Source organism: Enhydra lutris, unplaced genomic scaffold (genome assembly GCF_002288905.1).
Source record: "Enhydra lutris kenyoni isolate GAN:26980312 unplaced genomic scaffold, ASM228890v2 scaffoldscaffold2, whole genome shotgun sequence".
NCBI classification, from domain to species: domain Eukaryota; kingdom Metazoa; phylum Chordata; class Mammalia; order Carnivora; family Mustelidae; genus Enhydra; species Enhydra lutris.
Genome location: NW_019154086.1, coordinates 16,203,769 through 16,220,500, shown reverse-complemented (window position 1 = coordinate 16,220,500; position 16,732 = coordinate 16,203,769). Strand labels below are relative to the sequence as shown.

The window sequence follows — 16,732 nt, the reverse complement described above, 5'->3', positions numbered from 1 at the left end:
CTATTCTTTGTGGAGTTAATTCCTGTGATGTGGCTTGTTTAGGAGAAAATTATGTCAACACACACGTTGTCAGAAATATTTCAGAAATGCTCTGATGAAACCATGGTGATTTTGGCCAGTGGGCACAGAGCCTGAGGCCTAAGTAATATGTGTAATGCCTCAGTGAAAATGATTGTTTCTAAAGCAGCACAGTAGGGATGACCAATGTTTGCTTGCTTGCTTGCTTGCTAGCTTGCTTTTTTTTTTTTTTAAACTATATTTGTTTCCTTACAGACAGATTTGGGTGGATCCCTCTGAATGAAAGAACAGTCTGAAAGCTGTATTGCCTCATGGATTATTCACCCACTATTCTCAAACATCTTTACTGGCCCTTTGCCCTCAGCCTCCTCTCTGTTTAATCAACTGCAGTCTGGCCCCTCCCTTCACCACCACATTGAAACTACTCCCACTAAGTCTCCAATGGCTTTCTAATTGCTAAACCCAAAGGAAGCTTTCCAAGTCTCAGTCAGTGCTGTGCCAAGCCATGTCGGAAACTGTGGTAAAAGGAAAAAGGCGTGCCCTGTATACGCTTATTAAGATATCCTTCCATATTTGAACCAAGCAGAAAAAGGTAGTAAAGCTCTAAAATAAAAAAATATGATTATAAATAAAGCCTCATGCTGTCCAATTTATTGGCACACCCTTATCAACTCCGAAACCGGCTCAGTGGGAAAGCAAAAACTTTGCAGGTCCAGGAACTGCAGGCTGTCACGATGCCCAATAATGGAGGGTAATAAAACACAAAACCACAACCTCATCTTCATTTAAAATTTTGAACTTTTGTTTACCATGGATTCTTTTGCATTAATTTTTTATTTTTAAAAATAATGCATTTTTTATATTTTTATCTTGATTACTGATTGATGTCCCTTAAGGTTTTTTTGCCCAAGGTTACTGCTTTATTCACCCCTAATTCCAGCCCTGCTCATGGTACTTAGCCTCTTTGCACACTTGATACTATTTTTCCTGTTCTGAAATCTATCCCTTCTGAGTTTCTGTCACACTGCTGTCTTCTGATTCCTTTCATACCTCACCAGTATCCCTTCTCAGTATCTTTTTCGTGGGACATTCTTTTCTTTCAGCCCTTCAGTATTTGCTGCTCTCAGTAACTAATTCTCACTGCTCTTAGCATGCTGTGGTTTATACTTTTCCTGGCTGCATCTGCTCATTTCCAGTGCTATTGCTTTTTTCCACACCTTTGTTATTTCATGGCTGAACAGTTGCAATAGGCTGCTAACAAATTGCTCTTATTTTCATGCTGGCCCCTCTTGGATGTACAATGAAGGCAGAATGATTTTTTTCTAAAGTGAATATGTAATTCATTTATTTATTAACCAAATATTTATTATTATTTATTTTCTGCACCAGGCACTGTGTTAGATTCTAGGAATAAATCAGTAAATAAAGGCTATACTCTCCAGAAACTTGTATGTTAATTTTATTTGAATATTGCTGTGGCCTTATTCTAGAATTGGATTTAATTTTTATCTAAATATGTTTGCATGATGGGTTGGGTGAGAAGGGCATTTCCCCTATTTCTCATATTTTGATTATAGAAATTTTTGAATATTTATTATCCTCTAATCAGTTGTATATAAAGTGGTAGAAATCTAATTCTGCTTTGTAAAAAAATTGTTGTTTTACTAAGGAGATGGAAATACTCTCTTGTTAGTACTTAGGCTTGTCTTTCAGACCTAGAAATACGAGAAACGATAATCACCCTTTTTCTTGACTATTTCTGAGTCAATAGGTTTTACACTTATTACTAATTATATCCCAAGTCTTGGCATGTATGTGCTGCCATTGCCTTTAAACAAATTGGAATCCAGCATAGCGACATGTCTTATTTAGCTCACCTTATGTGTGTGCTTGATTTAATTTTATTCAGTTTTTTTAAAAAAAATTAATAGATTTTATTTTTAATAGTATGTTGTTTCAGGGTCACAGCAAAATTGAGCAGAAAGTGGAGTTCCCATGTACTCTTTCCTCATGGATGTATGACCTTCCCAACACTATGGTCACACCCCAGAATGGTACATTTATAACAACCGAAGAACCAAAAATGACTCATCAGTATCTACCAAAGTCCATTTTTGATCTCTGTGGGTTTTGGCAAAAGTATAATGTTTTGTTTCCAGCATTATAGTATTGTACAGAATAGTTTCACTGCTCAAATATCCTGTGTTCCACCTATTCATCCTTACTTCCCCCTAAGCCCCTGGCAATCACTGATCTTTTTACTGTCTCCATCATTTTGCATTTTCCAGAATAATATATAGTTGGAATCATACAGTATATAGCCTTCAGATTGACTTCTTTCACTTGGTAATATGTATTTAAAGTTTATTCCTATGTTTTTGTCTAGATATATCACTGTTCATTCATCTGGTCAGATACATCTTGGTTACTTCCAAGTTTGGGTGATTATGAATAAAGCTATGAATATCCATGTTCAGGTTTTTGTGTGGACATAAGTTTTTACCTCCTTTGGGTAAAGACCAAAGAGCACAATTGTGGAATCATATGGTGAGAGTGTGTTGAGCTTTGTGAGATATTGCAAACTGTCTTTCAAAGTGCTTTATTATTTTGCATATCCACTGGCAATGAATGAACATTCCTGTTGCTCCATATTCTTATCAGTGTTGTCAGTGGTTTGGATTTTAGCCATTCTAACAAGTATGTAATGGTATTGCATTGTTTTCATTTGCAATTCTCTAAAGATGTATGATGCACATCTTTGCATACGCTTATTTCCACCTATATATCTTCTATGGTGAGGTGTCCAAATCTTTTGCCCAATTTTTCACTTGGACTGTTCATTTTCTTCTTATTGGGTTTCTTTGTATATTTTGGGTAACAGTCTTTTTGCACATTTTCTCTTCGTAGCTATCTTCCAATTCTATTGACAGTGGCTTTCACATAGAAGATTTTTTATTTTAGTGAAGTCCAACTTATCATTTCCTTTTTCATGGATCATGCCCTTAGTGTTGTATCCTAGAAAGTCACTGCCAGACCCAAGTTCATCCAGATTTTCTTTTATGTTAAATTCTAGTTTTATTGTTTTACATTTTATATTTAGGCCTATGACCTATTTTGTTAATTTTTATGAAGCTTGTAATTTCTGTATCTAGTTGTTTTTTGTTTTTTGGGTTTTTTGTTTTTTTTTTTGTGTTTTTTTTTTTTTGGTTGTGAATATCTAGGTGTTCCAATACCATTTGCTTAAAAGACTATCATTTCTTGAATGAATTGTCTGTCTTTGTCAAAGGTAAGTTTACTACATTTTTGTGGTTCCATTTGTTCCTTTGATCTGTTTGGTTTTTTTTTCACCAATACCATGCTGTCTTGATTGCTACAGTCTTATTTTAAGCCTTGAAGTTGGATAGCATCAGTCCTCTGACTTTGGTCTTCTTCAATATTATTTTGGCTATTTGCGACATTTTGCCTCTTTTTATCGACTTTAGAATCCATTAATATGGATATATATCCACAATATATCCACAAACAAACTTGCTGGGATTTTGATTAGGATTGCACTACATCTTTAGGTCAAGTTGGAAAGAACTGACATATGGACAGTATTAAGTCTTCCTATCTGTGAAGATGGAATAGCTTTCTATGGAGTTATTTGATTTTGTAGATCGAAATATTATAGTTTTCCTTATATAGATCTTATATGTATTTTTGTAGACTTACCCCTAAGTACTTTTTGTGGTGCTAATATGTTATTTTTTTAACTCAAACTCCACTTGTTCATTGCTGGTATATTGGAAAACAATTGACTTTTTATATTCTCTTTCCTATAATTCTTCCAGGAATTTTTAATTGATTATTTCAGATTTTCTACATAAGGTAACCATATCATCTGTGAACAAAGACAGCTTCATGTCTTCCTTTCTAATCTGTATATATGTTATTTCCTTTTCCTGTCTTATTGCATTAGCTATGACTTCCAGTGTGATGTTGAAAAGAATTAATGAGAGGGTACATCTTCACTTGTTCTTGATCATAGAGGGGAAGCATCTAGTTCCTCACCATTAAGTATGATCTATAGGATTTTTAGATGTTCTTTATCAAGTTGAAAAAGTTCCTTTCTGTGCCTGGTTTGCTGAGAGCTTCATCATGAGTAGGTGTTGGATTTTGTCAAGTATTTTTCCTGCATATATATATATATATATATATATATATATATATATATAAATAATTTTTTCCCCTCTAGTAGACTATTGATGTAATGAATTGCATTAATTGATTTTTGAATCTTGAAACCAGTCTTGAGTATCTGGAATAAATCCAACTTGCTCAGAGGGTATAATTTTTATACAGTGTGTTTAAAAATAAAATTGTGACAAACCATAAAAAACTCTTAATCATAGGAAACAAACTATTTGCTGGATTGCTGGAGGGAAAGAGGGGTAATGGGATGGGGTAACTGGGTGATGGACATTAAGGAGGGCACATGATGGCATAAGCTCTGGGTATTACATAAGACTGATGAATCACTGACCTCAAGAAACCAATAGTATGTTATATGTTAATTGAATTTAAATTAAAAAATAATTTGTAACATTTAAAAGTTGAGACCTTCCCCAAATTTATTTTGGGCTTCTTTGAAGAAGAAGAGTGGCCATCCTTAAACTTATTGTCCCATATGGCAACAATCTGCTGGAGCTCAGTAGCTATTGCTACTTCCAACTTTACCACAGTCTTTGCAACTCTTCATTTCTTTATGTCCAGTGGCTTCACTAATTTGCATTGCCTGCCTCAAATGAACTCCAGCATCCTCAGGCCTCGGAGCCAATGGGCATGTTCTAAGTGCTTATGTTACTTGACCTTTGTGTTGCCTGAACCGATTCACATTGTTGAATCTCTTCATTCCTTTGCACTTGTAACCCTGTTACATTCTTCCCACTTCTTTTACATGGATTCTCCTCTTAACCACCTTTTAAAAGTTGGAGTTCATTAAAATCCCATCATTAACCTTTTTTCTCTCTGTACACACTCAGCATAGGCAATCATCCCTTTTTGGTGGTTTTTCAGATCCTAGGCTCTCTGCTCTTCTCCTCTGTACATACTATTGACTTTCATTAATATTATTAATATTTTGGGGGGTATATAAATTGTCCCAAGGAACATGGAAAACATCAAAGTAATAATGACTTGTGACAGGCCTTTAAAGGGAATGGTGGTTCATGGATTTGAAATGATGATAGTTGGAAGGAATGGAATAAAGGATGTACATTGTGAGATACATTGACAGTCTGGAAATGTGTTCAGTTTATTCTCACTAGTCTGGTCTTAATCTTAATTGACAGGAGAACAGATGAAGCCCTCAAAGCTCCTACTTACATAATAGTGAAAGACTGTTCTGAAATCAAACGTGATCTTAGAGACCAGTCTGGAAAGAAATAATATTTAGATCTTATCCCATAAGATCTAAGATCTTAAGATCCAGTAAAGGGAATGTAGTAGTGATACATACTATGATGTGATAAATCTCAAAAATATACTAAGTAAAATAAGCCAAATATGCGACAAAGGTCACATATTATTTAATTACAATATTACGTGTTCAAAACTGACCAATCATTGGTTTCCTAGGGCTAGGATTGGGAGTGACGATTAACTATAAATGGGCATTGAGAACCTTTTTGGGATAAATAAATTATAATGATGGTTGAATTATTTTATAAATTTACTAAAAAATCATTAAATTATACACAATGGATGTGTTATATAAATTGTATCTCAAACCTATTGAAAATAGCAATAGCTAGTCTTTTTCTATGCACTTATAAAATACATAATATAACTCTATGAGATGGTATAATTAATATGATTTTCCCATTTCACAGATGAGAAAATAGGCCTACAGTTTAAATGACAAGGTCATAGATCTCATGGTTTAGCTGGAACTGAAATTTGGAAAGATTGACTTATAACTTACATTGCTTATTTTTTTGAGTTAATTGACCAAGTAGCAATTATCCCTGAAGCATCAGATACTTTATATTTATGAATAATTGGCAGGGGTGGTATCATTGTAGGTGTGAAATCCAGAAAACCAAAGTGGCCTGATGGGCTGCCTTACTGGGATCAAGAACTTGACATACAACACAGAGCCTAAAGCTAAGTAACTAGGTGTGAATAGATGTGTGGTCTGTGAGGGAAAGGTCAGGCTTCTTTTAACTTGGGTGAGAATAATCACTTATTTTCCATAATTAAGCTTAAGAAGGAACGGACTGATTTTAAATAGTAGTATTTTGGTAAATATATCATGTACCAAGAACCTATAGCTTGTCACTCCAACTCTTTTTTTCAGATATTTTCTAGACTGATCTCCTAAAATCTCCTACATTGGTCAGTATACCCAGTAGTAATGATTAATAATAGTATCTTGTAGTTACTGAGTGATTACTCTCTAATAGATTGTGTGTTTTACTGCTGTTAACTCATTAGTATTTACAAAAACCGTAGGAACTGACTACTACAGTTATAATTTCTCTTCATTTTTCAGATGAGGGAACTGAGGCATAATGAGACTAAGTTACTTATTCAAGGATAACACAGCTAATAAGTAGCAAAATCAGGCTTTGAGCCCAGGCAGTCTTCTTTGGTTCTCAGTAATTAATAACTATAATAAGCCTACCTCTCAAGGCCATAAATCCTAGAAGAGAGAGTCTCCAGAATGGGGAAAGTGTTCATTTATTCATTCATTTAGTATTGATTATCAGCGCTGTTATGCATTATACTAGGACATTGCTGATAATTAAATATGCTTTTAACTATGCAGATTTTATGAATGAACATGCTGTCTTTCAATATGTCTTTTCCTTGAATTTAATACTTTGAGTGGACTAATCAAGAGGAGTTTTTGTTTTAATTATTTTTTATCCCATCTTCTTCCTCCTTTTGAAAAACATAAAAACAATATGAATTTAACATCATAGAATAGTAGTAAGAATAATCTCCAGAGCATTTTCATCTCACTATTTTTTAATGTGTGTGAATGTAAAAGAGGAGCAAAAGAAAGTTCGTTTAGTACATCCCACTAGTCATTCCCTATGAATAATTCCCTATGGTATTTTGGCAAAGACAGGCTCTTGTCTAATTTTAAATGACTCAATTGAAGAAGCTTCAGCTGGAGGTTGATTCTAGAGGCTAATGGACTTGCTATGAAAGGTTTCTAACATTTAGCCTAATTTTCCACTCCTTAAAATTTTAGAGTATTACTTCGAATTACTTTCTGTAACCTACTCAGCCTCTGCTGCCTCCTTGGTTCACACTATTTGTGACTCACTGTCCTTCTAGATAGATATTATGTCTCCCTACTGTGAATTATTTCTGAGTGAAGCAAAGTTTTTATCTTTGCATAGGCTAGTAGTTCCTATATTGAGGGATAATTCTATATGCTTCTTTTTATAATTTGTGCTGTTATGCATAAATGTACCAAATTATATATTCATCTTGGATTTAAATTTGTGAATTTCAAATCTTTGAATCTGAATCCTAACAGTCTGAACAGTGCCCATTTACTAAATTCATAGGTGTGAAGTCTAGGTCCATATTACCAAATTTTCTAATACACAGCAGATCTGAATGCTTTTTCCTTTTTTCCATAGATACACATCTAAATAAAAACACTCTTAAATGGCTATTGAATAAATGTTTATATAGAGTTTAGGCATATGAAGTCCATGGCCACTTTTCAAAAGAGAAATGATGATTATGTGGAAACAATGATTTTTTTATGACTAAGAAATGTGAATTTTCTAGGAGCTGTCAGTCAGTAGTATTCTTATTGATTGACATGCTTCTTTCTACCTTTATGTGGAAACTCTTCAATAGGCTAACTAATTTTATTGTTTGTTTCCTGATACAACTGCCAAGCTTTCAGCATTAAATATAATACATTGAGGCAAGGGTCTTTCCAGAAGAAATAACTTTATCTTGCTTGTCTTTTATCAATACCTTGCCATTATATTTTGTGTATTATAACCCTTTCTCATCATAGCCATAGCTGCCGGTGCTAGTCTGTGTTCTAGACAGAAACAATCAAGAAGGGGGATTTATTGTAAAGTTTAAACATCAATGATTTTGTGGAAATTGTATATATTATAGAACATAATATATATTGTTTTTTTTTTCCAGGGGAAATGCTGTCTAGTTACTACCTTCCACAAGGATTGGTGGTGATTTTCCTTTTTCTACTCACACACTATCATGGAAAGTGTTATCTGGCCACATGTGAGGCTCAAAGCTGGGGGATATACATGTTATAACAAATTCTTGATTAACAGAGGCCCATACTGAGCTGCAGTTCGCTCTCCTGTGCCCCTGCTGAGAATTATTGTGCAAAGGTTTGTCTTGACAGGCAGTCCTATAAAAATTGGAGCTTATCTGCTATATTGCTTTGATATTTCAATCTAAATTGGATAGATTTTACACTTTGACACTTGGTATATTGTCTTTCCTTTGGATATACAGCTTGTGGGTGTATTAGCATTTACTGAAAGTGCTATAGCAATTCCCATATCAAAGTAATGCTGCTCCTTGGTGTTCTTCAGAGTAAACCCAAGATGTCACATTTCAGGGAAGGTAAAATATAATTGATATCCTTTAATTACTTAAATCTCTGTACATACTAGTATCAGTTTAAGAAGCTAGGTCTGCCACAACCAGGTCATTATGGACAGATGCTAATAAATACTTCTCTTTTTATCTAATCTGTAGTTCCCAAATTGGAGCAGACATTAGAATCATTTGGAGAGCTGGTTAAAAACAGAGATTATTGTCTCTTCCTTCAGAGTTTCTAATCCAGAATCTGATAGGGCCTAAGATTTTACATTTCTGACCAGTTCCCAAGTGATGTTGGGAACTTCTAGTCTTGGGATCACACTTAAAGAATTGGGTTCTAGGGTAATGTCTACCCACAGAGCTTAAAGGCTGTGAATGGACCAGATCTCTTCTTGGGCCCATGCTGGAGAACCACTGAACTAATATGCTGATCGGCAAGCATATTCTGTAATGGAGCAGATGGTAAATATTATAGGCTTGTGGGATATATAGTCTCTGTTGCAACAACTGAACTCTGCTGTTATAGTAGGAAAGCAGCCATAGACAACACAGAAACAATGGATGTGGATGTGTTGCAATATAATTTCATTTACAAAACATGGCCCATGGCCTATAGTTTGCCAATCCCTGATCTAATTCATCAACAAGTAACTTGTACCTTTCCTAGCTCACAAGATATCTGTATCCTGTACAGTAGCCAGCAACTCCATGTCCAGCTTTGAGCTGGGAACTCTGGGGGATATATAAGAAGTATAAATCTGATTTTTCTACTTTTTTCAAAGATTAGATTAGTGTAGTATAGTCTTGAGACAATTTAAATGCCTAAGCTGGAATAGATTTCATGATATAGGTGAATCTTGGAGAATGATTAGAAACTAGGCAAAAGAGAACAAAATAAATGTCTCAGAAAGGAAGGCCAAAAGAGAAAAGGTATGAAGGAAACACTGTATTCTCCCAAAGGACATCAAGGAGATTTGTGATATGGAAAGGTTTAGAAATGTTAAGAATCACAGATGCCATTTAACTAACATTTATTGTGCATACTCTCTATACTGGCATAGTGATAGGTCCTAGGGACATAATTAACCAATGCATAGTCCTTGCCTTCAAGTATCTCTGGTGGATCAAGATATTAAAGAATCCCAAAGCCATCTACAAGTATTTGGAGTTGGTAGTCTTAGCTCATGGTGGGCTTTCAATGGGTGTTAAACTGAAAATGAAATTTATGATTGACATTGGGAATTTTTGTTCTTGATCAGAGTGGCTTGAAGCTTTTAGGAAAAGTCATCCTCCATAAGCTAGTAAAATGATAACCATGTAAAAAAGCAATTGTTACTGATAATCTCACAGAAACTTTGCTAAGATGGAGAATAGTGTGTGTTGGGTTTTTGTTTGTTTTTTGCTTTGTTTTTTTTTATGTTGTGCTTACTAAAATCCAAATAAGTGTATTGTGTTTTTATCAAGCCATGATGAGAACTAAGGACAAATTCGAGGTAGTTGTACTGTTTTGTCTTTGTGATAAAAGTATATGCTATTTGATACTCTGTATAAAGAAAAAAAAAAAACTCCTTGGGCAAACGGAGCTCTCTATTTCTGAAATTTATTCCTAAAACACTGGATGTAAGGTCCAGGTAGAGTATATTATCAAATAAAACATTTAGTAGAGCTGATGATAGGTATGGTGTGAGTGTTTGAATGAGATGATCTCTAAGCTTCCTTCTAATTTCGGTGTTTTGACTTTAGATGATATTTGAAAGATCCACAAGGAGCTAATTCAGGCAGGTTTCCCTAAGAACCTGAGAAAATCACATCCTGAATAATGCATTTCAATACATGAAACTCAATTTTATTTCATTTAGTAAATAGAATCCTGAATTTGTGGTTTAAAAAAGCCAGGAATGATCAAAGATATTATGTTAGACAAGATGAACTATGACTTTTCAGTATCTAAACCATTCTACACCGTTTGATTTTTTAATCAAATGTAGGGATGCAGATGACAGCATGCTATTTTTATCTAGTTAGATACCAAGAGAAAGGGGAGGGGCAAATTCCTGTGTGACTTAGAGTTCCTGTGATTTGTAGCTTGAAAACCCAAGTCTCTGTGAGTGTGCCAATACCATTTTTAAAATGGCTTCTCCATTTTTAATGTTAAGGTAGAGCAGAAGCCTACATTTGTACTAAGACAATAATTGATTGCTTGCACAGCCTTGCCCATGGGTAGACTATTGAGGCACTTTTAAGTAAAAATCGAGAATTGAGTAGTTATCTTCAGTCTTCCTCATTTCATATCCCTTTTATTTCCTACAGATGAGATACTCTGAAATATCCTGAAAATCTGTGTGCATTTGTACATGTGTGCATATGTGTTTGTACTGATGATGTGATGTCACTAATCTTGAGCCATGGACTTTATTTGATAATAAGTGGGTCCAAAGAGCTTATCATTTCTGTATTGACCAAGTTAGGTTACTATTATCAAGAAGCTCTGAAATTGGTGAGAAAAGAAAAAAAGAGTTGGATGAGACTTCAGAATTGGATAAATCTACAGAAACTGCCTGAAGCATTTTTCCCTGAAAGCAGAAGGAATTTAAGATACAAATACAGAAATTTTATTTTATCCTGTATGGTGGTAGTTGAATACTTTATGACACTTGATTTCCTATTATGTAAAACGTAAGGGAGATGTATGATTTTGAAATGTGGGAAAAAAAAATTAGGAAAGTGAAGAGAAAGTAAATAATACTGCAAGTTGACTTTGAGGAAAATAAATAATTTATTTTGGGGGAATAATTTTAAAAGGAGGATAAAAACACTGTAGTTTTCAGATATTGCAAAGCTAAAATAAAAATCTAAAAAATAGGGGAAGAAGGTTAAACAGCTCTATTATTATGGCATAATTAATATCACAGCCCATAAATACAAAATACAGAATATCCAATCTTAGCATTAGGAAATATAAAGTAATAGGGAAAGTCCATCAATCTCCTGAAATACTTTATTTCCATTATTGAGCACCTAGTATGTGTTAGGCAGTGTGCTAGGCACATTGCACACAGTGTCTTTACTTTGACAATAGTTCTTCAAATTACCTATTTTCACCCAAATTTTAAGTGAAGAAATTAGTAAAGAGTTATAGAAATTACCCAAAGTCACACAGGTGTTCAGTGGAAGAGCCGGGCTTTCAGTTTCTACTGTTTCTACTGTTTCTACTACACATTTATTTCTTTGGTTAACCCTTTCTCCCCAAAGATGTAAGAAGTCCGTTTGTGTCCAGGTATTTGTTTTCTTGTGTATTTGTTTATTGTGTTTGGTAGTACATGGCATAAAGAAAATATGCCATTTAGGCTAGCTAAATTAAGGCATAAATGTAAACACAGAGAAATGAAAGCAAGAGAGAAGAGTATTTGTGTGATTGGTAAAGTACACTTGTCCTTTAAATGCTGTTTTTTTGTTTCGTTTTGTTTTGTTTTTAATGTCTATACATTCTTGCAAAAAAGAACAAATGATTTCAGGCTGCTTACAATAAAAAGAACTCTAAAAATCATTAACTAAAGAATGAAATTCAGGCGCCAACAGATAAATTATCTAATATAGCTCCCAATTTAAACTGATCACCTCTGTTTTTTGATTTATGAACAGGAAATGAGCTTTGACTGTTGGGGACCTGGATGAAGAGCCCTGGGTTCAACTTGTCAGAGTCCTGTAGCCTACAAAGACCCTCTGGTTGCACAAGGATCATTCAATTGAAGTAAGACCTAATTACTTTAATTAGACTGTAAGACTTTTACTCTTGAGTCAGTTTTTAATAAGATGACTTGGCATGTATCTGTTATGTGCCAATAGTTGCTAATTTTGATTTAAAAAAAAAGGAATGAGCATTTTTCTGTGTCAAATTCTTACGTATTTCAATTTCTGTTCATTTGTTTATTTCATGGACTTGAATCCTTTTCTCCGGATATCATTATCTAAATATTTTAATTCCATTGTGGTTGTTCAAATTGGTGCAATTTTCTTGCCTTTGTAGTATCAAATCATTTTTATACAACTATAAATGTTATTGTAAGTAATCAAATTAGTCTCTCTGTCTCTCTTTTAGTTTAAATTGACCCACTGATTTTACTAAAAAATGACAACAATGCAGTTTGTGCCATGATTCAGCATGGCTTTGCATTACTTATTTATTTCAAGTTTATACAAGTTAACTTTTTGGAACATGTGTCTGTATGGGGTCACATACAGTCTGTGAACTTCCAGTTAGGTGTTAGAGTTTTAATATATGTTTAAAGAGGGTTTATTGTTCTTCCTGGAATACTCTTACTTTGAGGGGATGATGCTAGTGTGTAATTGAAATGCTTTTCTGCAAAGCGCTAGCACAATTAATGTTCAAATGCTGGTTCAGGCTTACTATGCAGGAAACTTAACATGGCACAGGTGATACAAAGACCCAAAAGGCACCACAGGACCAAGAGCTAGGAGTTCTGAGAAGACCCAGCACGGCTACCAACATACTTTAAGAACTTGGACAAATCATTTAACCTTCTGAGTATTCCCATAGGCCTGAATTTGAAGGGGTCAGATTAAATCAGGGAAAGGTGACAGATTCATATGTCTTGAGGTCAGGCATTTAATGCAAATGTATGAAGTCTATGGGTGTGAGACAGTAAGGAATTGTTGCCTGTGGGGAAGGAGGCTTTGCCCTCATAAAGCCATTCAGATTCCAACGTTTTAAAGCTGGACAAAGAAGTAAATTGTGTGGTGTGGGAGAGGGGAAAGCAAGAGGGGAATTAAATCTGGCCACTGTATTGAATAAAATCTAAGGTCATTCCAATTCAATAGATGGTTGTAAAATTTTGTGACTATGTAAAACACTTAGAAATTGTCTAGCATCTGCTGAGCTCTATATGTGTTCCTTTTTAAGTAACTGAAGATAAGTAAAATAAAAAGTTTTCAGTTTGAATTTCCCCTTTAATTGTATGTTAGAATTAGGAGAAAAAGTGATTTGACCTTAAAATAGCTAAATGATTCAACAGTTTAATTTTCTGAGGTGTTTTTTGTTATTGTTGTTGCTGTTTTGTTTTGTTTTGTTTTGTTTTTTAATCAATTGACCTGGAATGAGAATTTTGAATCTTTTACTGTAGTCCAAGAATAAAACCTAGCCTATAAATTACTGGTTAACAACTTCTCTCCTAGTGGGTATTTTCACTAAAAAAATTATGTGTGCATCTAAAAGAGAGTCTTACAACCTATTTGTGACTAGTTCCATATTCTTTAAGGAGTGTTTTGAAGTTGTATTCTCTTTTGATTAATACTTTAATGAATATTTTAAAACAAATGTTATTTTATATGGAAAAATTAAAGTTGTAGTTAAATTATATTTTCTAACATAATTTTCTAGATCCATCAGTTTTTGCTCCTTTTGTATTTTCCTTTTTACAGCAATGGCATACATTTATTTCTTTTTATCACCTTTACTGACTTTTAAATCTATATTTTAGCTGAGAAAATAAGTACATTGTATCAGATGCTAATGACAATTAGGCAGCAAGCCTAGTGGAAGATGGGAAGTGGGCCAAGTCAATATACTCTGGAGGTCTTATCTATTCTCTTTGGCTCAATTTAAATCAGAATTTAAGTCTACAAGAAAATTGAACCCATGACTGTGGGGAGCCATGTGTGTTATCTCAGTGACCAAGGGAGAATTAGAAGAAACCAGAATTTTTATACCTTTAGTTGGAATCTTCTAATAGTTTTTTCTTTCTGTATTACTTGTAGAGCTTTTCATTTCAGGATCATATGCATTTGTAGATCCATTCAAGTTACTTCATGTATGATTAATTTTGAGAATGGATATATTGTGTGAGGCATGATTATGTCTTTCAGCTAATTTTTTCCAAGTGTTAGTACAAACTGTTACTGTCTTTAAGATCTATATCCTGAAATAATGTTTAAAATTTTTATTAGATGTTATAATCCAGCCATGTTGTAATGATTTTAAGTATTTAGTGTTCATTTCTTTGATAGCCAAGTCAAACCTGAAGTACTTAGACTGTAATACTCAAATGGATTAGAACTGGTTAGATCTGTTCCTTGACTGACCCAATCTGACATTAAAAGTATAAGATCTTTTTTTACCCCCAAACATTCATGATATCCTCTGATGAAGGCTCCAGGTATTGTGGAAAATAAGAATAAACATATAAGTAAAAACATTAGCAGATATAATTTAGGGTAACCCAAACAAAGAGGTTTTCTAATGATGCTATCTCACATCCTATCATCTTGTTTTAGAGAGGCATTTAAAAATTACCAGCGTGATTAAAAATTTTCTTTTTTCTCTTTAATGAATATACTCATACATGTTTATGAATAAAATCATGAATGTTTATCTTCGGTGCTTTAGTAACACATAGAGTATATATGGACAAAGTAGATGTTTAGACAATAAACTCAATTATTCCTTTATTGTCTTTCTAGGTTTATAGAATTAATGACAAGAATGTCCATTCTATTGCTTAGATCACTGATTCCCAACATTAAAACAAAGTAATGAAAACTCTAAATTGAGATCGTTAATTGCCACCCTTCTTGTATGCATACCTCATCAGTGGTTCTGAAACTAAGAACTCTCAGATTTTAATTCCTTTCATGCGACCAAAGGCTTTGATACTCAGCATAAGTTCACCTTTAGCATTTGACATTTGTTATGCAAGGCTTTCAAATGAAGTGTTTAATTAAAATTAAAGTGCCATTGTTTTTAATAGCCCAGAAAAAATGGGTATGAATTAAATAAAAAAAAAAATGACAGTGGATTTAAGAATACTGTAGCTCCTGTGTGAATACTGGAGTTGTTTGAAAAAATTTTGATTCTTATTATCAAAATCTAATTTAAGGTTTAATGATGCAGTAAAGTTGAGATGTTCACAAAGAAACCAGAATAATAACAGTAAAAATTTAGCCATAGCTTAGTACAATCTAACCAAAATTTTCTGGTCAATTAGATTTGATTGTGTTAAAGAGTGACAAACTACAAAAGTAATTACAAATCACGCATTAGTGAGTGGCTGGATGCTGGTGCCTGTTAAAGGCATTTTTATGCTTCCTGAGGTTTGACACCCCTTCCTGGGTCTCTGTAAACCAAAGTACATGCAATTATCACACTCTTTATTTTTCTTGAGAAGGTTCTCACTAAACTGTTTAATAAATGTGATTTGTTCCAGAATTTACTCTCTTACTTTTCTTAAGAGGCAGCCTTTGCTTAGGCTACAAGACTAAAAATAATAATAATAATAAAATGGGACAGTTAAATGACCTAACAGAAGCATATATATGTAAAAATAAAACCTAGTATCATAAATAGCCTTATCACACTCAGTAGCTTTGCATTTCTAACCCAGTGGGTTTATATAGAATCTTACCAATGCTCTAAGTCCTTAAATGAGAGAGATAGGGAAGAGCGCTGATGGCACCTTGAACTTGTCCTGATCTGTCCTTAACTACTCCCATAGCTACAATGTAATTTCATCTAAACAATGGTTTTCTAGTTAATCTCAGCATGAGATCAGCTTTGTTAAGAAAAGATTTGTAGTCTATTTCTTATAAAGTACATTTTAATCAGTAAAAATTTTTGTTTGAGCTATATCATCATATACTTAACTAATACATAATTTATAAAATATTTTAAATATTACAAATAGTTAAATTTTATTGTACTATTACTAATAAAAATAACTTTTGTATTAGAGTCTATCCTTAAAGCTGAAGTTATATTACTTTTTTATATTTTCTTTACAAATGCATTTCTCTCAGTACTCACTTGAAATAGCTTCCTTTCTAAAGAAATAGAAAATGACAATATTCATGTAGGGAATAAGAAGTCAACCATTAAGAGCTAAGTGATATTTTAAAGGGGAAGACCTCAAATTATTAACTTTTAATTCTTTATTTAATTTAATATAATTTAATACAATTTATTTGAGAGAGGATGCATGCACTCAAGCAGGGGAGGGAGCAGAGGGAGAGGGACAAGACAACTTTGTGCTGACCTCTGAGCCTGATGTGGGGCTCAACATTGGAACCCTGAGAGCATGACCGGAGCTGAAATCAAGAATTGGGTCAT

At 33.7% G+C, this 16,732-nt stretch overlaps 1 protein-coding gene across 1 annotated transcript in view; it reads left to right on the top strand.

Moving 5' to 3' along the window:
• Nucleotides 1-16,732, top strand: part of LOC111148153 (N-acetylated alpha-linked acidic dipeptidase like 2) — a 1,315,835-nt gene that overhangs the window by 216,091 nt on the left and 1,083,012 nt on the right. The window contains exon 2 of the mRNA XM_022504603.1: nt 12,256-12,364. The gene's annotated coding sequence lies outside the window, so the exon portion shown is untranslated. The remainder of the gene's footprint in view (nt 1-12,255; nt 12,365-16,732) is intronic.